Raw genomic sequence first — 25,454 nt, 5'->3', positions numbered from 1 at the left:
CTATATCAATGATTTGAATGCGGGGACCAAATGTAATATTTCTAAGTTTGCAGATGAGACAAAACTAGGTGGGAATGAGAGTTGTGAAGAGGATGCACAGAGGCTTCAAGGCGATTTAGTCAGGCTAAGTGAGTGGGCAAGAACATGGCAGATGGAATATAATGTGGAAAAATATGAAGTTATCTACTTTGGCAGGAAAAAAACAGAAATGCAGAATATTTCTTAAATAGTGAGAGATTGGGAAGTTTTGATGTCCAAAGGGACCTGGGTGTCCTTGTTCATGAGTCACTGAAAGCTAATATGCAGGTGGTGCAAGCAATTAGGAAGACAAATGGTAAGTTGGCCTTCGTCGCAAGAGAATTTGAGTACAGGAGTAAAGATGTCTTGCTACAATTGTATAGAACCTTGATGAGACTACACTTGGAGTATTGTGTGCAGTTTTGAGCTCCTTACCTAAGAAAGGATATACTTGCCATAGAGGGAGTGCAGCAAAAGTTCACCAGACAGATTCCTGGGCTGGCAGGATTGTCGTATGAGGAGAGATTGGGCTGACTAGGCCTGTATTCTCTGGAGTTTAGCAGAATGAGAGGGGACCTCATTGAAATGCATAAAATTCTGTCAGGGTTGGACAGACTGGATGCAGGTATGAAGTTTCTTCTGGCTGGGGAGGTCTAGAACAAGGGGGTCACAGTCTCAGGATAGGGATAGGCCAGATAGGACTGAGTTAAGGAGAAACTTCTTCACTCAGGGTGGCGAATGTGATGACTGCCACTTTAAGATCAGTTCAACTGAGTAGGAGTCACATGATTTGTTCAACCGATGTGTGACTAGTGCGGGGGAATAAATTACAGGGAGGGGTTTCCTAGGAAAAACATGGTTGTATGAGGGGCTGGCTGTATACAAGCCACAGAGGTTCTCATGTAAATAAAGTTTGTTTTGTTTGACTAAGAAGCCTCTCAGAGCATGTTTCTACAGTGAACCTATGGAATTCTCTACCACAGAAGGCTGTGGAAGCCAAGTCACTGAATATATTAAAGAAGGAAATAGATTTCTGGACTCTAAAGGCAACAAGGGGTATGGTGTGAGTGCATAGGAGTACGGCATTGAGATAGAGGATCAGCCATGATTATATTGAATGGCAGAGCAGGCTCGAAGGGCTGAATGACCTACTCCTGCTCCTATTTTCTATGTTTCGACAGTAGATGCAGGAAAGATGTTTCCCCTGGCTGGGGGGTCTAGAACCAGGAGACACAGTCTCAGAATAAGGGGCAGGACTGAGATGAGGAGGAATTTCTTCACTCAGAGAGTGGTGAATCACTGGAATTCTCTACCCCAGAGGGCTGTGAAGGGTCAGTCATTGAGTATATTCAAGACAGATCAATAGGTTTCTTTTTATTAAAGATATCAGTGGATATGGGGATCGTGTGGGAAAATGCTGTTGAAGTGGAAGATCAGCCATGATCTAGTTGAATGGTGGAGCAGGCTCAAGGGGCCGAATGGCCCACTGCTTCTATTTCATATGTTCCTATGTGCATGATGGGAGACTGGGTGACACAGTTGCTTTTAAGATTTAACACTGTCCTTTCACCTTTGGGATCTGGATTCCATTCCCGATTGATCGACAGAAAACTTACTCTTCCTGTTGGTTGAAAAGGCTTCTTTGTGAAATGAATCTCGGCTGTCTCAACCAAAACTATGAGTACTGTTATGATCCTTGGCCAAACCCCAGGACGTGAGGTTGGGGGAGATCTGGTTAGGGATCAATAACATTTTGTTTAAAATAGTTAAAGTTCCAGATTCAAGACGCTTACTAAGTGAATAAAGCCACAAGATTCCACGGGTTTTGAAAAACAAAAATAAACTTTACTATAGGAGTTCAGAAAGATAAAACGATTTACGTTAGCTATCTTACACTCTAACATTCAGTGTAAGTGTGAGGTACATGTGAATTAACAGGCGAAATTTGGTTGTACACGCCACACTACAGAATAAATGATAGATGTGACCAAACCTGATTCCATGGATTTCTCAACAACCCACCCAGATATTTGTCACACTGTGAGCCAACTAATCTCACTGAAACTTCGTCTTTCTCAAAAGGGTTTACAATTGCTGCACTTGAAGATCTCATCTTGGAATTCTCTTCAAAAGTTGGTGTCTTCAATAATGACTCTCCTTTCAGGGCATTCAATCTCACCTCACCTTTCGAGATTCCTTTCCCCTGGATCTCCAAGCACACTCAAGCTTCGTCTTCCAAGCACAATTTTCATATCTTCAGCCATGCCAAGCGGAACACCACTGCTCCAAAGTCGTACCTTGCCCCAACAGCCCACAGCACGGAGTCACCAACCTTCGGCTGCCTTCTCGGATCTTCAGGGCTCCTCTCATGCCCACTTTGCTCAAAGTCTGCTCCCCTTCTTAAAATTCAGACCTTATTACTCTGCTCTTTTCTTTAACTTCACTTAAGGGACCTATTTCAGACCCTCTTCGGTTTTATCCCTTGCCTGGGACTGCCTTTTGGGACCTCACCCTGTCCCCCTCCCTGGTTTGGGACCTTCTCCCTGTTCCTCTCTTATGTCTTGCTCCCTAGGACACCTACCAGATGATGGCACTCCGTCTCAGGTCATCTGACCTGCCTTTTCATGTCATTTTGTTTCTTCTGTGCAGGTGCGCAGGGACGGTCCCCAGCCTGAAGAAGATTAAACTAACCAAACCGCACATGCGGCTATTTCCCAGCCAGTGCATGCGCAAGAGGCCGGAGGATAGTCGGGAATCAGAGTTCCCAACCAATGAACTGAAGGTAAGTATTTAAGTTTTTCGTAATGGTACGGGTCCAAAAACTCTGCCCTGTGTGCACCAACTGTTAGTAAACTGGCTATTTCACCCTGGCTCCAGGCATAGGCAATGCAAAGAGCACAACACAGTGCAGTGACAGGTGTTTTCTGTAGACTGAGGTTAAGGTGCATTGGTGGGCAAGTCTAAACAAGCTTTACTCTATACTTAAGCTGTCCTATGTTAGGCACTGAGACTGAGCTCCATTGCTTAGCACTGGCAACTGTTACTTCAGAAGCCCAAAAATTGCCCAAAAGTAACAAATAAATATTATGTATACTGCTGACACCAAAATACAGATTGAAGCAGCAGCTATATTGGTCTGTACACAGTTTCAATTACCACATACATGAAAATGGGAGGATAGGAGTTTTATATCCTCGAATACAGATCCTGATGATTTGATTATTGGGCAGCAAACCATGCATTACAGCCAGGCAAAGTCTGCAACACAATGAGGGTGTGCTGTATAACCCTGGCCATCACTAAATGGCTTAATGTTCTTTAATATAAAAGAAGATGTAACTGAATGAAGAACACAGCTGCATCATATCCTCCATAACAGTAGTGCAGGTATGTTCCTTACTCAATTTAAAAAGCAAAATTAGTGACGTTTTATACAACCCCCTGGAGCTGTAGAAATCTGCCCGATTTGCACCCCAAGGCTGCTTCCACATCAGAAACAACAACATTGCACTTGTTTGAAAGTAGTAATTGCTAAGTTCTGTTTCTGGGCAGTGCTTGATTGTTGGGGAAGATCTGACCGGGCCAGGGTTGGGAAAACATCATCACTGAATATACAAGGAAATTGATCCCTTAACCATCCCCTAGCCTAACTTGTACTTGGCGTTCGTAGAATCATGGAAATGAATGATATACGACCCCTTCAGTCTGTACAGTTCAAACAAAAAGCTATGCACCTAATCCCACTACTTAGTTCTTGGTCCATAGCCTTGTAGGTAACGGCACCTCAAGTACCTTTCCAAGTACTTTATCAATGCGAGTAGGGTTTCTGTCTCTACCACCTTTTCAGACAGTGAACTCCAGACTTCCATCATCCTCTGAGTGCCAAAGGTACAATGTCTCAAATCCAGCTATTTGAAAACCGTTGATGTCTGAAAACTGGATTTTTCTTTAAACTGCCATCGTCTGACTTTCCTTTCTCACTGATGTCTGATGGTATGGCTGGAAAATTCTTTGGAGCTGCTCTCACACCCACGTGATTGAACTGTGGCTGGAATCCCATTTCCATGCATAAGTAGACCTTCTGCCACGCTTCCAGCAAAGTAACACTGACGGATCTGAAGCAGCTCCAAAGAATTTCCTTGGCTTATCTTGCAGTATTGTCTCGCTTTCTTTCAACACTTCTCTTTGCAACCCTTACTTGAAAAACATACCCCCAGCGCTCAACATACCTGACCCAATCCGAAAACCAACAAGATCCAAAATTCGGCATGGACTCAATCCCAGTTTTGAGACACTGTACCTGTACTAGTGTTACTGCCTGGGAGACACCGGAGGTGATTCACAGCACTTTGAGGCAGTAGCATTGCTTAATTTACTTCATGGTGCCACTATCATGGACAATTTTTGACAGCAGTATATAACACACACATTTTCTCTTACAATGAAGGAAACAATTTGGACTTTGTAGTAATTATAGTTTTTTCACCAACTATTATTATCCTCTTCATCTTCTGTACCTGGAAATTCATAAATCTTAATCTTCTGCTCCTTGATCTCCTTCATTATCTGCTTTTTGAAGTGTTGGCACTCCTCAGGGGTGAGTGTGTCTGCTTTAGCTATGAGTGGAATAATGTTCACCTTGTCGTGTAAACGTTTCATGAACTCGATGTCCAAAGGCTTCAGCCCATGTCCTGACGGAGCGATGAAATACAGGCTGCAGTGTACACGTCTGTCTGCCATTTGCCGCTGGACTGTAGCTTTAAGAGTAATCCTGTGTTGTAATTTCACATGATCTGTGTAAGCCAATGTGTTAACAGCACGGGGAACCTCTACAGAAGAGTTCTTCTTTAGTTACAGAGTTTGATGCACACGTGTAATTGCTGCTGCTGTCTTGTAAATAAAGTTAAATGTTTCCACTAAGGAAAGTTGTCTGAAGATCAACTCTATAACAAACTGGTGACGAGGATAAATCAGATTTGGTGCAGAACCTCAGCCAGCTATTGTGAGTATATAAGTTTGTTAAAAATAAAAGAAGATATACTCATCCAAAATGCCACAGATTGGCAGAATCGATCCCTTTGAACCAGCCACAGATGATTGGTCCCAATATATGGAACGCTTTGCTTTCTTCTTTCAAGCAAATGAAATCACAGGGGAGGAAAAAAGGAGAGCTATCCTCCTGAGTATTTGTAGGAGTAAGACCTACAGTTTAATTCAAAGCTTGATGGCCCCCAGTGCCCCAGATTTGGAGACTTTCAGTGAATTAGCAGACTTCGTCAAGAGGCATTTTCAACCCAAACCCTCAGTCACAATGCAGAGATTCAGGTTCAATTCACGGAATAGGGCCCCAGGAGAGACACATAGTGAATTTAAAACAACTAACAGAATATTGTGATTTCAGTGAAACCCTGAATGACATGCTTAGAGATCATTTAGTATGTGGCGTGCAGGAGGATGCTATTCAGCGAAGATTGCTGGCTGAAGTGAATCATGATTTTAAAGTATTAGAAATAGGGCTCATGATGGAAAGCGCTGTAAGGGATTCACAAGCAATTCAAGGGGCGCAAAATGGCACCATTCTCCTAGTTGGGCGGGAACAGTCAGTCGAAAGTGGCACGAAAAGCCAGGACTCCGCTGCGAAGCGGGAAACAGTCCACGCTAACTGAAAAATGAGAGAAAACAGCTTAGCAACAAAGTCAAAAACTAATTTTTATCAACGTGGAAACAGTCAGTCTTCTAGCAATTGGCAATTTAAAAAAAGTAGAATGTTATTTTTGTCACAGAAGTGGACACATAATGAGACAGTGCAAAGTGAGATTTAAATGGGCCTGCAAAAAACAAACACAGTCCAATGAAGCCTATAGTGTAGAAGAGCCAAAAACAACCAATTCTGACATTTATTCATTATTTAACATGAAAGTTGGGAAGACAGAGCCAATTATTGTTACAATGCAAGTGAATGGTAAACCATTAAAAGTGGAAGTAGACATGGTTGCTTCTAGCACTGTAATAGGAGAGCACTCTTTTTCAGATATTTAAATAAAGGTGATCAACAATTAAATTTCGAGCAAACATCTGCCAAGTTGAAAACGTACACAGATGAAGAAATCCAAATAAAAGGTATCACCAGAGCAACTGTTCATTATAGACACCAATTGGCATATCTACTAGTGATGGTATTAGAAGGTAGAAGACTAAGCCTTCGAAGTCGAAATTGGTTGCGGGAAATTAACCTTGATTGGCCAGTGAGATTTCAAAAGGAAGCAGAAAGAGTTCCTGTCTTGAAAAAGGAACAAGACAAGGTACTTCAGAAAAAGCCTGGAGAGTCTAGGAGAGTCCTGAAGGATTGCAACAGGATGAAAAAGGAGTGTGTAAGCATTCAGCAAACTGAAGAAATGAAGACTGTCTTAAACAACGACATGGAAGAACAGCAGAAGAAACTCAAGAAAACTCTGCTGAATGACAGAGTTCAAGATGAAGTAAGTGAACTTCTCAAAGAAAAGGAAAATCTGTTGAAAGACCTTCACACACTACAAGGATCCCTCTGGTAAAAGTTTCTACCTCTGAAAAATTATGAAGAGAAAGAGGAAGAATTTAGCGTCACACTGAACAAACTGAAGAACCTGTTGGCAGAGAAGATGCAGCAATGTTCAAGTTTCCTGGAGGAAGCCAACAGATACAAGAAGGAGATGGAAGAGCTGAAGGATCAGCTGAATGAAGCTAAAGAGTCTCTGAAAGGAAAAGCCATAGAACTTTTCAAGATGCGAGCAGATAATGAAGTCTTGGGTAGCTCAGCTACTGAACTAAGACAAGTTGAAATTGCATCTGAGAGAAGCATGGCCGACAGTGAAGTCAAAAAGAAGGCCGAGATTAAATTCTGTGGTAAAAAGAAGACATGTAGAAAGAAGATGCAGAATTACTGATGAGGCGCTGTCTTCGGACAAAACTGAGCCTAATGGTTCCCAGTTTGGAGGGGAAGATGGAGAAAAGTCAAGAGAACCAAAAAGCGACTCAGGATTTGCATAGTCGTGAGAGACAAGTTACTGTTGGAGAAGCAATATATGTAAAGAATTTCGGTGGAGGACTGAAGTGGTTACCTGGTCAAGTAAGTTCAGTGACTGGGCCACTGTTGTACCATGTGGAAGTGGAGGACCGGATCACCCGTAAGCATGTGGATCATTTAAGAAAAATAGAGATACCCCAACAAAATGATGTCCCACCTGTAACCATTACTGAAGCAGTGGTTCCTGTTGAAGTTGCTCAGACAGGGACAGATATGCCCGATGTCTCTGTCAGACTGGAAGACACTGAACCGCCTGTGCCTAATGAGGTACCTGAAATTAGTGTGGTTTCAGAGAATGTGTTTCCTATAAAAGAATCTGAAGTTGTGGAGCTACGATGTTCCACATGGATCAGGAAACCACCTGAAAGACTGAACTTGTAATTTCATGACCTGTGTAAATATTGTAATGTTATGATATAAATATCCTTGTAAATACAAAATGTACAGAAAAGTTAAAGAGGAAGGAATGTATTAATTATAGTTTTGGGAAATGTTGGACTGTCGCTTTAAGAATAATCCTGTGGTTTACACAGATCATGTGATCTTACAACAATGTGTTAACTGCGCGGGGAACCTCTGCAGAAGAGTTCTTCTTTAGTTATGGAGTTTGCACATGTGTAGTTGTTGCTGCTGTCTTGTAAATAAAGTTAAATGTTTCCACTAAGAAAAGTTGTCTGAAGATCAACTCTATAACAGATTTGATTGCATTTTTGTTGTTGAGCTGGTCTCATCGCAGTTTCTGCAATGGGCTGAACAAGCCACTTAACCCCAAAGCACCTGGATGTAAAAGTGTTTTCATATGTTTTTTAAAAAATCTACAATTTGCAGTTATGCTATTCCAGAAAATTGCTAATGTCACTCTGGGGAGATTGGTTTCTCCAAATGAAAGCTGCTGCAATACTTGCAATGACTGAAGCTTGCTTTAACAACATTAATGCAATAGGAAAATATTGCCGATGCTGGAAGTTGAGTTAACGTTTTAGGTCAGTTGACCTTTTGTCACAGTTCCAGTGACAGATCACCAACCTGAAATGTTAAACCTGTTTCTCTCTCCACAATGCTGCCTGACTTGCTGGGTGTTTCCAGCATGTTCTGTTTTTAATCCAACAACATTCGATTGCTTTATTATGTTTATGGTATATCACAAAGTTCAGCACGTACTTGGAGATTTAATTTGTTCTACTTTTTAGTGCACTTATTGAGCCATTTGCATAAATTCCTGCATTCGTATTTTAACACAGTTAATGCCTTTATGAGAATAATTGGTGGGCTAAAATAGCATTCAGCTGATATTAAACTCAACAGATCTCACTAACCTTCGCCACCCACTTTTTCTTTGACCCACAGACATGCTACTCTACCTGCTCTCCTACTAACGACATGATTTGTCAATTTGCTGTTTCTCATTGATTAGAAATGTAGGTGCCTTGCTGTTAATGCACTGTGGCAATGCTGGTTAATGACAGGGATAGCATGGATGCAGTGAGGGAATAAGACAAGTGCAGATTTTACATCAAGAAAGCCCAATTTTGCTCTTTGGTGTTTACAACTGAAATGATTGTTTACCATTGTACATGTGTTTAGCAGAGTATTAAGACTACACTTGTAGGGATGGTGTAGAAAAAGTTTAATTTTGCACCAGAGCTGCAGTTGTAATGCAAAGGCAAACTGAAGCCAGTTGTTAATGCTTGATTAGATGCTGGAAAAAAGTGGAGTGGAAATCCCTGTAGGGGCTGGGAGGGGGAAGTCAATTTGTTCTTAACACTTGATTTATACTCCACAAGGTTAACATTAGTGGGAAGTCTGACTATGTACTAATGCTAAACTTGTAGTGTAAACGCCTCTTATAAAGCTTCATATATTTTTTTTGTCTTATAAGATTCTGGTGAGTGTATTTCAAAGGCATTGTTGGCTATCTAATTTTTTGTATTATTTGCAAAATCAATGAGAGAACTTTTTTAAAGAGCTGCATAACTCCAGGATAAAAGCAAAATACTGCAGATGCTGGAAATCTGAAACAAAAACAAAAATTGCTGGAAAAGCTCAGCAGGTCTGACAGCATCTGTGGAGAGGAAGACAGAGTTAACTTTTCAAGTCCGTATGACTCTTCATCAGAACTTAAAAGAAATAGAAATGTGGTGAAATATAAGCTGTTTAAGAGGGGTGGGACAGGTGGAGCTGGATAGAGGGCCAGTGATAGGTGGAGGCAAAGGAGAGATTGCTAAATATGTCATAAACAAAAGGTCAAAGGGGTGTTGACGGTGGTGATGTTAGCTAAAGGATGTGCTAATGGTAACATTAAAGGTAGAAAGCAAGTGACAGATGGCCCTAGTGGGGGTGGGGTGTGGGGAAGGGTCGAAATAGGCTAAAAGGTGAAGATAAAACAATGAATGGAAATAAATTTTAAAAATAACAATAGAAATAGGTGAGAAAAGAAAAATTTTCAAATAATTATATTTTTTATATATTTTTTTCTAATAATTATATTTTTATATTTTTTAATATATTTTTTCTTTTCCCACCTATTTCTATTATTATTTTAAAAATTTATTTCCATCCATTGTTTTATCTCCACATTTTAGCCTATTTCGATCCCTTCCCCCCACCTCACCCCCACTAGGGCCATCTGTCACTTGTTCATCCTGCTTTCTACCCTTAATGTCACCATTAGCATATCCTTTAGCTAACATCACCACCGTCAACACCCCTTTGACCTTTTGTTTATGACATCTTTTACAATCTCTCCTTTGCCTCCACCTATCATTGGCCCTCTATCCAGCTCCACCTGTGCCACCCCCCTTAAACAGCTTATATTTCACCACATTTCTATTTCTCTTTAGTTCTGACGAAGAGTCACACGGACTCGAAACATTAACTCTGTCTCCCTCTCCACAGATGCTGTCAGACCTGCTGAGTTTTTCCAGCAATTTTTGTTTTTGTTGCACAATTCCAGGATTTTGTAATTTTTTAGATGTTATTTTTCAATTTTAATATTTTAAGATTATAATTTTTGCTTTAACTACAGTCAATTATGAATTGAGTGAATACCACTGACAACTAATTTCCAGAAAGCCTAATTCCTACATAGGGTGTTCATTGAGGAGACAAAGGGAAGAATTAATCTGTTCATTATTTGTAGCAAGATTGTAAAAAAAAATAAAGATTGCTGGTTTACAACTTCACCACATATCAAATAGGTTGAGCCAGTTCTCAATGTTTTTGCACTCACCTGTCATCTGAGGTTTAAACCCCTCCTTTTATTAACATGCAGAATGGAAAGTCATACTTTTGTATATTTGGAAAGATACCAGTATGTTAATAAAATACAAGTGCATTTTTAAATATCTTTAAAAGTTACATCTTTAAAGAAATGTATTTATGACCAGGGGTGATGCAGTGGCACCATGTGTTAGATGGCAGATGGCATAGATTATTTAGATTACAGGCACTGACCATCTCCAACAAGAGAGTTTAACCACCTGCTCTTTGCATTCAATGTCACTTTTATTGCCATGTTCCCCTCCAACAAACCCTGGATGTCACTATTAATGAGAAACTCAACTGGTAGAGTTACATAAATACCATTACTACAAGAGCTGTTCATGGGTTGGCTATTCTGTGTTGAATCTTTCACCTCTTACTTTCCCAAAGTGTCTCCACCACATACAAAGCTCTTCACTTGTCTGGATAGCTGCAGCTGCAATAAGATTGAAGAAGCTCACAGCATCCAGGACAAAGCTGTCCATTTGAACATCGCCCACTAGCATAAAGATCCTTCCCTTCCACCACCAGGGTACATCTACAGCAGTGATTCCTGACCTTTTGTGTGTCACAGCACACCTTTTATACAATAAAAAAAATTGAGGTGCACCTCCTATTTTCTCCAATTGAACTGCCCTCTAACAAAAGCCTTTTTATCTCTAAAACCTCCTAAAAACCCGTCAAGCCATCATCTAATACAATTTTCATTAGTTTAAGCAGTTTACAATGAAAGCCCTATCACCAGTTGCACGTCAAAAAGTATTTTTGTGCACAATTTAAGTGTTTCCCATTAACAATTTCAATTTTTTTCAATTTCTTTTTTAAATCTGCATTTCTCAATGTGAAAAGTAATATTTGTAACACAATAGAAAAAGGTTCAGTATTGTATTTTATGTAAGCTGCTCTTGATAACGCCAAATTGCACAAATAGGCAGTGAGAAACGGAAGAGTACTGCCATAGTGCGATCTGAAATAGATGGATATTCTTGTCCCGCCGGCAGCCAAAATGTGTACAGAGGCATCTCTGCAAACTTCAGTTTCAGTGTACGATCCAACCTCAGTTATGCAAATTCTTCTTGTTCTTTTAATGACAACTTCTTTGCCATTCAAAAGAAAGTAAACTAAATGGACCATGCACCCAGTCAAAGTCTTCCAGACTCATGGATGGGAAGCAGCATTCTAACTTCTGAAGTAGTGTTTTAAAATATGTGGAGGTGAGGTTGAAAATGGTTTTGCTAGCAAGATTTGCTGATGTCACCTTGAACATCTCAATTGGTCTATTTGCCACTTTTTCCTGCCAAAGGGCCAGTTTGGTCTGAAGCCTTGAAGTTTATCTGTGGCAGTCAGAATGTTCCCGTTTTTTCTCCTGCATTTTAACATTCAACTCATTCAGATGGTTGAATATATCTGAAAGGTATGCAAGCTTAGCACACTGAGTCATCACATGTTAAATTTTTTATGGCACTTCATGCAGAGCAGAAAGCTCTTTGTCAGGGCGTTACAGAGCTCATAAACACGGGACAGCGCCTTGCTCCAAGACAGGCATTGCAATTCTGTGTGCATGAGTAAACTCTGGTACTTGGCTCCCATCTCTTCACACAAAATATTATATAAGTGCAATTTCAAAGGACATAATTTTACATAATTCACGCTTTTCACTGTTTGACCTTATATTGCAATTAACTCGGGCAGCATTATTTTGGTAACAAGGCCTTCATGGTGCAGGATACAGTGGCTGACCTGGATGTCAGGATTCTGTTCTTTCACCTTTCTCACAAATCCTTTGACTTTTCCAGTCTTGGAAGCTGCTCCATCAGCGCAGATGCTATTGCACTTGATCCACTTAAGATTCTTTTCCTCCAGATAAGCAGTTGTGATGTGAAAAGTCTCTCTCCAGTCGTGTGACTGAGCAATTCCTTGCAAAAGAAGAAATTCTCTTTGATAGAATCTCCATCAACATATCTGACATGGGCAATGAGCTAGCAGTGCCCGCTAATATCTGTGAAATCATCAATCTGCCGGGCAAATTCTCCACTCATTTCTAATTTCTCTTGAAGCACCTGTTCACTATCAGCTGACATTTCATCAATATGCCATTTGATTATATTATCAGAAAGAGGAAATTTGTCAATTTCTTTGGCGGCATCAGCTCCCAACATTACTCTCAACACTTTGGCATGCTAGCAGGATTAAGGTTTCAGCAATAGTGTGTGACGACTTCAATTTTGCCATGAGCTCAGCCTTCTTGCCTTCTGCGCATTATCTGAGACCTGCATACACTCCATCATACATTGGTTTTTGCTTTATGTTTTATTCTTTCGAGTGCTTGAAGTGCTGTATATCCTGGCTGGCAAGAGAATGGCGTTTTGTATTCAAATGGCGCTTCAACTCACTTGGTACCTTGCAGCATTTGAAAGCTTCTCCCTGCAAATTAGGCATTCTGGGACAGGGCAAGTGGCACCATGAGTCCATAAAAACCTGAAGACCAAGTAGCTGTAATTGTACTGTCCTCACTTATTTCTCTTTAGGTTCTGTTGTTTTGGCCACATTTGAATCAGGGGGGATTCTTCACTTCTCTTCAAGAACTTATCCATGACTGTGTATATCATATACTATATGTGAATCTTGATCCGACAGTGTTTCCTCTTTATCTATTTGTGTTTTGCATTGTCTCGTTTTACACAAAAACGCGTGAATGCTGTTTTTCGGGTACCATGGGTGACCATACAAATTGTAATACGGTTGATCTTACTCCTGCAGCAGCATTGTCCATGTGCAATAATTTTTTCAAAGGAAACTTGTGGTAATCTGAGGTGCAATACACCTTTAAGAGAATGTGAGCAGGTTGACCACATGATCCCAATTGCTGTGTAGTGTGGGCTACAATGTTAATCAGTAGTTTAGAATAGCGTCTGGTTGGAGAAGCACACGTGTGTTAGTGCTCCGTTACTTGTGTTAATAAACAGCATGTGCTTCATTCTACACTGGTCTCTGCTTCTGCAATATCTTGTTTACCAACCTCCCACCAGTAGGTAGGCCTGCAACTGTGCTCGCTGAGCAAAGCGACCCCACAGAAAGAACATAACAACTGGTGACAAGGCAAACACAGCCAGTCGACAACGCCAAAGAAAGCTGCGAAATTCAACAGAAGTAAATCAGCCGTACCTTGCAGGGCGATTATAAATACAGCTTTCATCATAGTCATTGAAGTTATCCCCCTCCAGTATGGCGCAGTTTGGCTGATTTGAACCATTTGATCAGACCACCGATGACTGGTCGCATTATATTGAATGCTTCGTGTATTTTTTTGGCCAACGACATATCGGGGGAGGAGAAGAGGCAAGCGATCCTCTTATCGATGTGGCAGTAAAACATATGGCCTAATTTGTAGTTCAACGGCACCAAACGCCCCAGATTCCAAGTGCTTTGATGAGTTGGTAAACAAGGTACTGCAGACGCAGAGACCAATGTAAGATGAAGCACATGCTGTTTATTAACACAAGTAACAGAGCACTAACACAATGTGTGCTTCTTCAACCAGACCCTATTCTAAAATACTAATTAACATTGTAGCCTGCGCTATACAGCAATTGGGTAATACAATCACATGGTCAACCTGTTCATGTTCTCTTAAAGGTGTATTACACCTCAGATTACCACATCCTTTACTCGAAAGTACAATTTACAATCTTTACAATATATCAACTGTTTAGATAAATAAGCTTTTTAAAAATTCAGTCTCTCTGGAGGCTTCTTCAAATGTGTCGAACGTTGTAGTTCTACGACTTCAGATGGTTTATCCAAAGGTAAATCTTGTGAAAAGCTACTTTCAGCCGAAACCCTTGGTAACAACGCAGCATTTTAAATTTAATTCGAGGTGTCGCGCCCCTGGAGAGACAGTCGCTTGCTATGTAGCAGCCTTAAAACAACTGACAGAACACTGAGAGTTTGGGATGTCAATAACCAACATGTTAAGAGACCGTTTAGTATGTGGGATTAATGAAGACGTCATTGAAAAAAGGTTGTTGTCAGAAACAAATTTAGACTTCAGCAAGGCACTGGAGTTGACACTTGCAATGGAGAGTGCAGTCAGGGATTCAGAAGCAATCAAGGGAGCACAAAATGGTGTCGTCCTTTGCGTAGGGAGGGAAGCACCAATTAAAAAAGGCGTGAAAGTGCTGGGCTCCGCGGAAAGGCGGGAAACAGCCACCATTAACAGACCAGCAAAAAGCAATGGCTTAACAGAGATAACCCACAATAATAATGGCAGAAATTGAACCAGACAGCCTGCAAGCGAACAACAATATAAAAGACTTATGTTTCTACTGCCATCGTAATGGGTACATTATGTGATATTGTAAAGACAGGTTAAGATAAACCGTTAAGCAAAAAGTTAGAAATCGTGAAATCCACATAATAGAGGAACCAGAAGAAACAGAGTCAGATATTTACTCACTACACAACTTAAAAATGGGTAAAACAGAACCAATCTACAGGACAGTGGAAGTCGATGGGAAACCCGAATGGAGGTGGATACAGGGGCATCCACGACAGTTATAGGGGAACATGCATTCAAATATCTGAATGGAGGAGATCACTCATTAAAGCTGGAAAATTCAGATGCTAAATTAAAGACGTTATACTGGTGAGGACATTGGAGTAAGAGGTATATACAAGGTTCTAGTACAGTATGGAAATCAGTCTGTTAATCTACCCCTAATAGTGATGGCAGGCAGAGGACCAAGTCTCCTCGGAAGAAACTGGTTAAGAGAGATTAATCTTGAGAGACTACTGAGATCTCAATCAGAAGCAGGAAATGTTACTGTTTGGAAAAAGGAGTATGTAAAGTCCCAACAAAAGGAACTCGTAGAGGTGACACTTCAGGGCAGAGTTCAAGTTGAAGTCAGTAACCTCCAAAAAGGAAAAGAGAACCTGCTGAAGGACTTTCACATGTGGCAAGATTCTCTGGATCCCAATTTGTGCCACTAAAAAGGTCTGAAAGAAAGAATTCAGCATATCTCTGGCCGAGATGAAAAATAAATTAGCCAAGAAAACACAACAATGCTTAACTCTCCAGGAAACAACTGACATGGAAGAGCTGAAGAATCAGCTATGTGAAAGCCAAGAAGCTTTAAAAATATAGACCCCTGAGTTTTCAAAGGAGCTAACAGATGAGGGAATGCTGGAAGACTCAACCACTGAGTTTACTCAAGTTGAGCTTTTATACCCGAGCCTAGTCTGGCCAATAAGGAAATTGAAAAGAAGGCTCAGACTAAAGTCAGTGCTGTAAAGAAGAAAACCCATCAAAAGAAGACTTGTAGGAAGAAAAAGTGGAATTACTAACAAACATTACTAAACCGACTTTTTTTTAACACATCATACCATGTTGAATTTAGCCTTGCCCAACATTCTGATTTTGAGAACCTTCCTGACAGTTGACCTTCATATTGTTGAAGTTGGAGGGGAGGGGCAGCATGAGTGCATGCAATTTGGTCCGAAAGGGGGTGAAAACATTTCCATTGGGGCAATTAAAAACCGTGACAGTGAGCAAGAATTTAAGGCCATAAAAGAGGTGAGAGTGAGCTAGTATTTGGGGTCATAAAAGCAGTGATAGAAAGCAAGAGTTAAAGGCGATAAAAGTGGTGATGAAGGGCAAGAGTTTTGGGGTTCTCTGGTTTAGCCTCTGATTTCACGGCATGCTTGGGCATCATTCATGGCACACCAGTGTGCCACAGAACACTGGTTGGGAACCATTGATCTACAGGATGCATTGCAGCAGCATGCCAAGATTTATATGGCGCAATTCTGACCTCTTCCAACTAGGACAATAAGGGCATCAGTTGCTTGTGAATGCAACTGCAATTCCTCTTCAAGTCACACATCATTGACATTCCTTCAATCATTATGGGAATCCCTACTGAACTCCTTCCCTACCTAGAATTGTGGGAGCATCTTCATTACAATTGACTGCAGCAGTTCAAGAAAACAGCTCACCATCACCTTAAGGCAACTGATCATGAACAATAAAAGCCGGACTTTCCATGAAGTCCACAGAATCCTGAGAATGAATTCAAACATAATTTCCTATATGAACAATGTCCATGCTCATGACCCTCAAAAGAGGAAGGGAATAATTGAATGGGAACAGGGGTTGCTACTGCTATTATGAGCCTGAGATGCCACTTAGAGGGTGTTGGGGGAAAGCTGAAAACTAGTTGTGGTCTCTTAACGGTCTTCTGCCACCATATAGGATGAGGGCCTCAATGTAGACCTCGAGGGATCTGTCTCTGTGCTATCTATGCTAAGCAAGATATTGAGACTGACGAGGGTTCTGGTTGATCGCAATTACATGAAGTTATTTACTAGCAGCTCTGCACACCCCTTGATCTAACCTGGGTCCTAACAGTTACTTAGGCTGATTTACTTGACTATATGCCTGACTCATAAGGTATACATAAAGTCTTACTGATACAGAGTCATAGACAGTAATGAACATCTGCAGTAGAGATCACAGGTGACAGTGAACATCTAACATGGAGGCTGTACCTGTTACCTTCCAGCCTTACACATGGTGATGTCATCGTGATGTCACTATGCAGCTTCTTAAAGGTACATGTCATTGTCTCCACTGGCATACGTACAATATCACAACAAGTTCTTACCTAACCTTCTGGTTTTGAGAGAGGTGACCCAGCAGTACCTGAAGATTCACAGAGACAAACAGAAGCTATGCCTTTTCTTTGGAATCCAAATATTTGAACGTTTTCCCAGGAACTCATTATTTAAATGTGGTCTCCCAAACTAATGATTGTGGTAATATAAAGCTTTAAACTGATTCTTACAAACTCCCTTAAGCATCAGCTTGGCTCCCCATGGAAGCACTCTATTTGAAGTGAAGCTTAAGCTTAAGCTTAATGCTGCTGGTCACGACCTCTATTTTCAATTCGGCACAATTATTGCATGTGTGTCAAGAAGCAAGTTTGGTCAGTTATTACTGCACATGCTTCTGAGCTCTACAATATCCGGAGTCATTGGCTAGGTCACTACAAACATTAACACAATTTAGGTTGACATTTCAGTGCCACACTGATGGAGTGCTGCATTTTTGGATTAGTTGTTAGACCAAGGACCTGTCTGAAAGCTCAGTAAGATATCAACGGCCCCATGGGACTATTCAAAGAACAGGGAGTTTCTCTAGTTTAAAAGCAAAATACTGTAGATGCTGGAAATCTGAAATAAAAACAGAAAATGCTGGAAAAACTCAGCAGATCTGGTAGCATCTGTGGAGAGCGAAACTGAGTTAATATTTTGAGTCCGTATGACTCTTCAGAGCTCTGAAGAAGAGTCATACGGATTCAAAATGTTAACGCAGTTTCACTCTCCGCAGATGCTGCCAGAGTTTCTCTAGTAGCCTGGTCAATGTTCCTCCCTAAAATATTTAATTGGCTGTGAAGCAGTTTGAATAAATTACAGGCATGAAAGATGCTATCCAAATGAAGCAGTACTGCTGCCCCAGAGCATATTGTCAAAAAGATGTGACTTCAGTCAGTACAGCTATTGCCCATTTTGAGCATATTCTAATAATGGTGTTTTCATTTTAAAATAAGTGCTTTTAAAATAAGGGAACTTTCCCAAGTAACGCTGCTGGTCACGACCTCTATTTTCAGTTTGGCGCAATTATTGCATGTGCGTCAAGAAGCAAGTTTGGTCAGTTATTACTGCACATGCTTCTGACCTCTACAATATCTGGAGTCATTGGCCAGGTCACCTTATTTAAATGGCATCTTGAGACAGTGGGTATTATGGCACAGGTAAGATGCTCTTTAGTCCACCTCTACAATTTTAGCCTGCTGCCCAAGTAGCTCTTTTTTTTGTTGGTGTCCTGCTGAGAGGTTCAAACTTGGATCCTTGGGTGCACCAGTTCTGCTGCTCCACTCTTTCTGACATCAGGGGCCATTTATGGGGTGGACAAAAGTTACACCCACCCAGGCTCATATGCAAAATGGCTGCGGATAGGATTTTGAGCGAAGACCCAGCATTCTCAGTCCCTGCCAGAAATCCACCTCTACTGGGTCTCTTAGGGTTTGACTTCCACCCCCACATTAAAGCCAAAGAATTTTGGCGCCAGCAGTTATATAAGTGATTTGACATGTCACAATATCCTGTAATATCCAAGCTCTGCATCTGATGCATGTTTGGTAAGTCGTTACTTGTTACTTATTCATGTGTTTCTGTGTTTAATACATAAATTACATTAAATTAATATGCATGATCATTGTATCACCTCTCCTGACACCATTGCTGCAAAGGAGGTTTAGAGTGGCAGTGGTTTTTTTTTAACCTCAGTTAGCATACACTTAACCACTAGTTGTGATGAATGATGGTTGACTCACTTTAAACTTCCTTAGCTAATGGGGTAAAGTATGACCACTGACTTTGAAAATGCATAATTACTTTAAAATGGAATTGAATGATGTAGATATCACCCTTCATTATTAGCAGGGTAGCTTCAAAAGCATAGACACTTACTATTTACTCCCTCCTCCAAACCACATAACATTGTAACACATGGGACAGGAAGAAAGGGGTGTGGGGAATACACATCCATACAACGTTGTAGTCTCAGTGGGCTGCAATGAATGGCACAATATAAATAAAAAGAAAATGAGAAAGACTCTTCTATGATGGGCAAATACATCATGACAGCTTGGCAAAAAAAATGTTTTATTCTTTACTGTCAGGCTTTGTCACCTTTTCTCAAGTTTAATTGCATCAAAAGTACTGCCCCACAATATACTTCTCCCCTGAGTCATCACATGATCCTGCAAAATTTCATGTCTTTAATATGTTTTCATTCAGGGTATTTTCTAGTGGGTTTTAACTGCTTGGACTGGGAGCCCGGTGGCCGGGGTTTAGTACCTTACGACATTAGTTCGCAGGTTTTCGGTTTGGAAAACTTGCATTAACTGGAGGACTACGTGAAGGTTTCTGTTTCCCTCCCTCTCACACTCCACACCCTACAAACGGACATCAGCCAAACTTCCCGATGACACATCTGATTGATTGACTGTAAACATCACCAACGCAACCATGTAACTTACCCGAGTGCTGAAGTCCCAAGTTTCAACCTTTCATGGAAAATCTCAACTGCTTGACGGCAGGCCAGGGAAGATGTGGCCATTTACTCCACAAGTAGAGCATGAGGAACAGCTCAAACATGTGGCCATCCAAGTCAGACCATCTCCAATATACAGAACTGCTGCCCTGAGAGATCCATTCCTGGTGGAATCACAACCATTCACACTGAATAATAATAGCTGGAAAAACTCAGCAGGTCTGACAGCATCTGTGGCGAGGAATACATTTAACGTTTCGAGTCCGTATGACTCTTCATCAGAACTAAGGAAAAATAGAAATGAAATTAAATACTATCTGGTTGAGGGGGGTGGTGGGACAGGTAGCGCTGGACAGAGGGCCAGTGATAGGTGGATGCAAAGAAGAGATTGCTAAAGATGTCATAGATAAAAGGTCAAAGGGGTGTTGGTGGTGGTGATATTAGGTATAGAATGTGCTAATGGTGACATTAAGGGTAGAAAGCAGGACGAGGAAGTGACAGCCCTAGTGGGGGTGGAGTAGGGGGGAAGGGATTGAAATGGGCTAAAAGGTGGAGATAAAACAATGAATGGAAATACATTTAAAAATAATAGAAATAGGTGGGAAAAGAAAAGAAAAGAAAAAAAAGAACTCAATGTTAAGTCTGGAAGGCTGAAAAGTGCCTAATCGGAAGATGAAGTGCTGTTCCTCCAGTTTGCGTTGAGCTTCACTGGAACATTGCAGCAGGCCAAGGACGGACATGTGGGCATGAGAGCAGGGTGGTGTGTTGAAATGGCAAGCGACGGGAAGGTCCGGGTCATGCTTGCGGACAGACCGAAGGTGTTCCGCAAAGCGGTCACCCAGTCTGCGTTTACATCAATGATCTGGCCAGCCAAGGCTCATATTCTTCACTGATGGTAATTAGTGCCCTATTTTGTAATTTTAAAGAGTTTAATGGTGTCACAGATATTAAAACTAGAAGCAGACCCATATTCATGTTTGATTTGGTTTTGGCCTGCTGATAAATCTTTGTCCAAAGCAGCTACAACACAATACAAATCAGCGACATGCATCAGAACTATTCTTTATCCAAAATGGAAAAATAAGTTATGAGAAATGAAAAGAAGCAGTGAAAAGAAGCAATGCAAAAGAATAAATCTGATGGAAGAGTGAGAGAATTCGAGAGTGTGACAGAGCATCGTAGAAAATAATACAAAGGGAAAACAGAAGATAAAGACCAGCAAGCATGTTCAGGAAATAAAAGTGAATGACTGACCAGAGTAGGAAGACACAAAGCATTAAATGAAGATTAATAACAGGGAATTAATTTCCAGTGCCTTTCTTAAAAAAAGGAATTGTCCCCAAATTTTAGAGCAAATCATTTCCTCTTCAGCATTTAATTAAAACAAAACTAGGGGAATAATACTTTAAAGAGTTTTTCCAGCAAGACCTTTTTTAAACTCAAATAGTTCAACTGTTTCAGACTTATTTGTTGATTTATGAAGAATCTTTATTGCCCTGCACATGGAGATGACTTGGAAGATTTAATGTATCGCATAGTTTTTTATTCATTCATGGGATGTGGGCGCCGCTGGCTAGGCTAGCATTTATTGCCCATCCCTAATTGCCCGTGAAAAGGTGATGATGAGCTGCCTTATTGAACTGCTGCAGTCCATGTGGTGTAGGTACACCCACAGTGCTGTTATGAGGGAGTTCCAAGATTTTGATCCAGTGACAGTGAAGGAACAGCAAAATATTTCCAAGTCATGATGGTGAGTGGCTTGGAAGGGAACTTCCAGGTGGTGGTGTTTCCATCTGTCTGTTGCCCTTATCCTTCTACATGGTTGTGGTCATGGGTTTGGAAGGTGCTGCCTAAGGAGCCATGGTGAGTTCCTGCATTGCATCTTGTAGATGGTACATACTGCTGCCACTGTGCATTGGTAGTGGAGGGAGTGAATGTTTGTGGGTGGGGTGCAAGTGGGCTGCTTTGTACTGGATGGTGTCAAACTTCTCGACTGGTGTTGGAGTTGTACTCATCCAGGCAAGCGGGGAGTATTCCATCGCACTCCTGACTTGTGCCTTGTAGATGGCGGACAGGCTTTGGGGAGTCAGGTGGTGAGTTACTTGCTGCAGGATTCCTAACCTCTGACCTGCTCTTGTAGCCACAGTATTTATATGGCTAGTCCAGTTCAGTTTCTGGTCAATGTTAACCCCCCAGGATGTTGATTCAGTGATGGTAATGCAATTGAATGTCAAGGGACGGTGGTTGGATTCTCTCTTGTTGGAGATGGTCATTGCCTGACACTTGTGTGGCGTGAATGTTACTTGTCACTTGTCAACCCAAACCTGGATATTATCCAGGTCTTGCTGCATTTGGACATGAACTGCTTCAGTATTTGAGGAGTCATGAATGTTGCTGAACATTTTGCAGTCATAAGTGAACATCCCCACTTCTGACCTTATGATGGAGTGAAGGTCATTGATGAAGCAGCTGAAGAAGGTTGGGCTGAGGACACTGCCCTGAGGAACTCCTGCATTGATGTCCTGGAACTGAGGTGATTGACCTGCAGCAACCACAACCATCTGCCTTCATGCTAGGTAAGACTCCAACCAGTGGATAGTTTTCCCCCTGATACACATTGATTCCTGTTTTTGCTAGGGCTCCTTGATGTCACATTCAGTCAAATGTTGTCTTGCCTTGATGTCAAGGGCAGTCACTCTCACCCCACCTGGGAAGTTCAGCTCTTTTGCCCATGTTTGAACCAAGGCTGTAATGAGGTCAAGAGCTGAGTGGCCCTAGCGGAATTCAAAGTGAGCATCAGCGATCAGGTCATTTTTAAGGAAGCGTTGCTTGCTTAGAGTTTTGCCAACAGTGGTAATTCTGTGGCATAAATGACTCAATGCTCCTGCCTTTGAACAATAAAACCTTTCTACAGTGGAAGTTTTGCTTGGTGGATCCCAAGTTTGGAGTCTGGCAGTTGGCCCCACAGCCCACCCATCCAGACCAGTAGTATGTTTTCAGTATTGATGGCCTGTACAAATCACCGTGAACATCTTAACATCCTTCATGTTTCAGCTGTACTGTACCTATCAAATTGACAGCAATGCCATTTTGAGAACACTGTAAGTAAGAAACAGTTAGTTATACAACTAAATCACATAATTTTGAAACTAGGGGAAATTTGAGTTCCAATCACCCAAACTAATGTAACTTCAAGCGAAAGCAGCCTGTACGACTTCTCTTAAACCTGGCCTCTTATTCGAATACGGGCATACGGTTCTGCTCAATAGATGATGCTGTTTTTAATTTTAGAAAAGTTGTTTAATTTTGGCTTTTTTTCCAATATTAGAAATTTAAACATGATCCAGACTGGTCTCTTTCTGAACTTAAATGTTAATTCTTAAAATTGACTTGTCATTTGGCAGTTACTCAAGACAGTCTCGCAACTGATGCCAAATACCAAACTTCTCTTGGTCTAGCTTTGGAAGAACTTAAATAGAACAAACCAGAATGATTTCCCAAACTTGTGTGCTTCCACTTCACAGACTCACGGAATTGTTATGGCGCAAAAGGGGGCCATTTGGCCCATTGTGTCTGCGCTGGCTCTCCAATTGAGCATTATGACTTAGTACCCCCACTTCTCCTGCGTTTTCCCTGTACCCTTGCACATTGTTTCTATTCAAATAATCATCTAATGTCCTATTGAATGCCTTGATTGTACCTGCCTCCACCACACTTCCAGGCAGTGCATTCCAGACTCAAACCACTTGCTGTGTGAAAAAGTTTTTTCTCACATCACATTTGCTTCTTTTGCAAGTCACTTTAAATCTGTGCCCTCTCGTTCTCGATCCTTTTGCGAGCAGGAACAGTTTCTCCCTATCTACTTTATCCAGTTCCCTTATGATTTTGAAAACTTCTATCAAATCTCCTCTTAGCCTGCTCCTCTACAAGGAGAACAGTCCCAACCTCTCCAATCTCTCTTCATAACTGAGGCTTCTCATCCCTGGAACCATTCTTGTAAACGTCTTCTGCACTCTCTCCAATGTGTTCACATCCTTCCTATAGTGTGGTGCCCAGAATTGTACAATATTCCAGCTGAGGTCTGACTAGTGTCTTATATAAGCTCAGCATGACCTCCTTGCTCTTGTACTCTATGCCCCTATTAATAAAGCCCAGGATGCCGTATGTTTTATTAACTGCTCTCTCCACCTGTCCTGTCACCTTCAATGATCTATGCACATATACACCCAGGTCCCTCTGCTCCTGTACTCCCTTAAGAATTGTACCCCTTATTTTATATTGTCTCTCCACGTCCTTCCCACCAAAATGCATCACCTCACACTTCTCCGCATTGAACTCCATCTGCCACCTATCTGCCCACTCCACCAACTTATCTATGTCCTTTTGAAGTGCTACACTGTCCTCTTCACCGTTTACAATGCTTACAAGTTTTGTATCATCTGCAAACTTTGAAATCGTCCCCTGCATACCAAGATCTAGATCATTAATATATATCACGAAAGGCAAGGTTCCCAATACCAACTCCTGGGGAACTCCGCTACAAACCTTCCTCCAGCCTGAAAAATATCTATTGACCATTACCCTCTGTTTCCTATTACTCAGCCAATTTTGTATCCACATTGGTACTGTTCTTTTTATCCCATGGGCTGTAACCTTTCTCACAAGTCTATTGTGTGGCACTGTATTAAATGCCTTTTGAAAGTCCATGTACACTACATCAACAACATTACTCTTATCTACCTCCTCTGTTGCCTCTTCAAAAAACTCCATCAAGCTAGTTAAACATGATTTCCCCTTTAGAAATCCAAGCTGGGTCTTCCTAATCAACCCACATTTTTCCATGTGACTGCTAATCCTATCCCGAATAATTGTTTCTAGAAGCTTCCCCACCACTGAAGTTAAATTTACTGGTCTGTAATTACTGGGCTTATCCTTAAAACTTTTTTTGAACAAGCCCATAATGTTTGCAATTCTCTAGTCCTCTGGCACCTCCCCTGAGTCTAGGGAAGAATGAGAGATTATGGCCAGTACCCCTGCAATTTCCACTCTTTCTTCTTTCAATACTCTTGGATGCATCTCATCCGGTGCCTTGATTACTTTAAGCACAGAGAGTTTATCCAACACTTCCTCCTCATCAATTTTGAACCCTTCCAGTGACATTGTTTCCTCCTCTGTCACCGTAGCCTCGGTAAAGACAAATGCAAAGCATTCATTTAACACCTCAGCCATACCTCCTGCCTCCATGTGTAGATCCTCTTTTTGGTTCCTGATCAGCCATACTCTACCTTTTACTACCCTCTTACTATTTATGTGCCAATAGAAGACTTTGGGACTCCCCTTTCTGTTGGCTGCTAGTCTTTTCTCATAACCCCCCTTTGCTTCTCTTATTTGCTTTTTCACCTCCCTTCTGAACCTTCTGTATTCCGCTTGGTTCTCAACTGTATTTTCTACCTGACACCTGTCATAAGCACACTTTTTCTTCTTTATCTTGATTTCTCTGAGAGCTCTGGATTTGTTTGCCCTACCTTTCCCTTTTGAGAGAATATACCTTGACTGTGCCCAAACCATTTCTTCTTTGAAAGTAGCCCAATGCTCAGCTATAGTTTTTCCCACCAACCGTTGGTTCCAGTCTATTCAGCCCAGCTCTGTTCTTGCCCCATTTGAAGTCATTCTCCCCCAGTTAATTCTTCTTACTCTGGGTCACACATAGTCCTTTCCTACCATCATGCTAAACCTTATGATACAATGATCATTATCTCCTAAATGTTCCCCCACTGACACTTGATCTACTTGGCCCACCTCATTTCCAAGAACCAGATCCAACAGTGCATCCTTTCGTTGGATTGGACAAATACTGCTGTAGACAATTCTCCTGAACAAAGTCTAGGAACTCTTGCCCCTCTCCTCCCTTTACACTACCATTGTTCCAGTCTACATTCTGGTAATTAAAGTCCCCCATTATAACTACTGTATAATTTTGCATCTCTCTGTAATTTC

The 25,454-nt window shown here is 41.3% G+C and overlaps 1 protein-coding gene across 4 annotated transcripts in view; it reads left to right on the top strand.

Annotated features, from left to right (window-relative positions):
* rnf2 (ring finger protein 2) overlaps window positions 1-25,454 on the top strand; it is a 61,469-nt gene that overhangs the window by 3,676 nt on the left and 32,339 nt on the right. The window contains exon 2 of one of the 4 annotated variants that reach the window (XM_078561422.1): window positions 2,668-2,800. The exons of the other annotated variants lie outside the window; for them this stretch is intronic. The gene's annotated coding sequence lies outside the window, so the exon portion shown is untranslated. The remainder of the gene's footprint in view (window positions 1-2,667; window positions 2,801-25,454) is intronic. 4 annotated transcript variants of the gene reach the window in all.

The sequence above is a fragment of the Cetorhinus maximus genome, chromosome 17, assembly GCF_964194155.1.
Source record: "Cetorhinus maximus chromosome 17, sCetMax3.hap1.1, whole genome shotgun sequence".
Classification (NCBI taxonomy): Eukaryota; Metazoa; Chordata; class Chondrichthyes; order Lamniformes; family Cetorhinidae; genus Cetorhinus; species Cetorhinus maximus.
The sequence above is the reverse complement of the archived record's forward strand: the minus strand, read 5'-3'. Positions and strand labels throughout refer to the sequence as shown.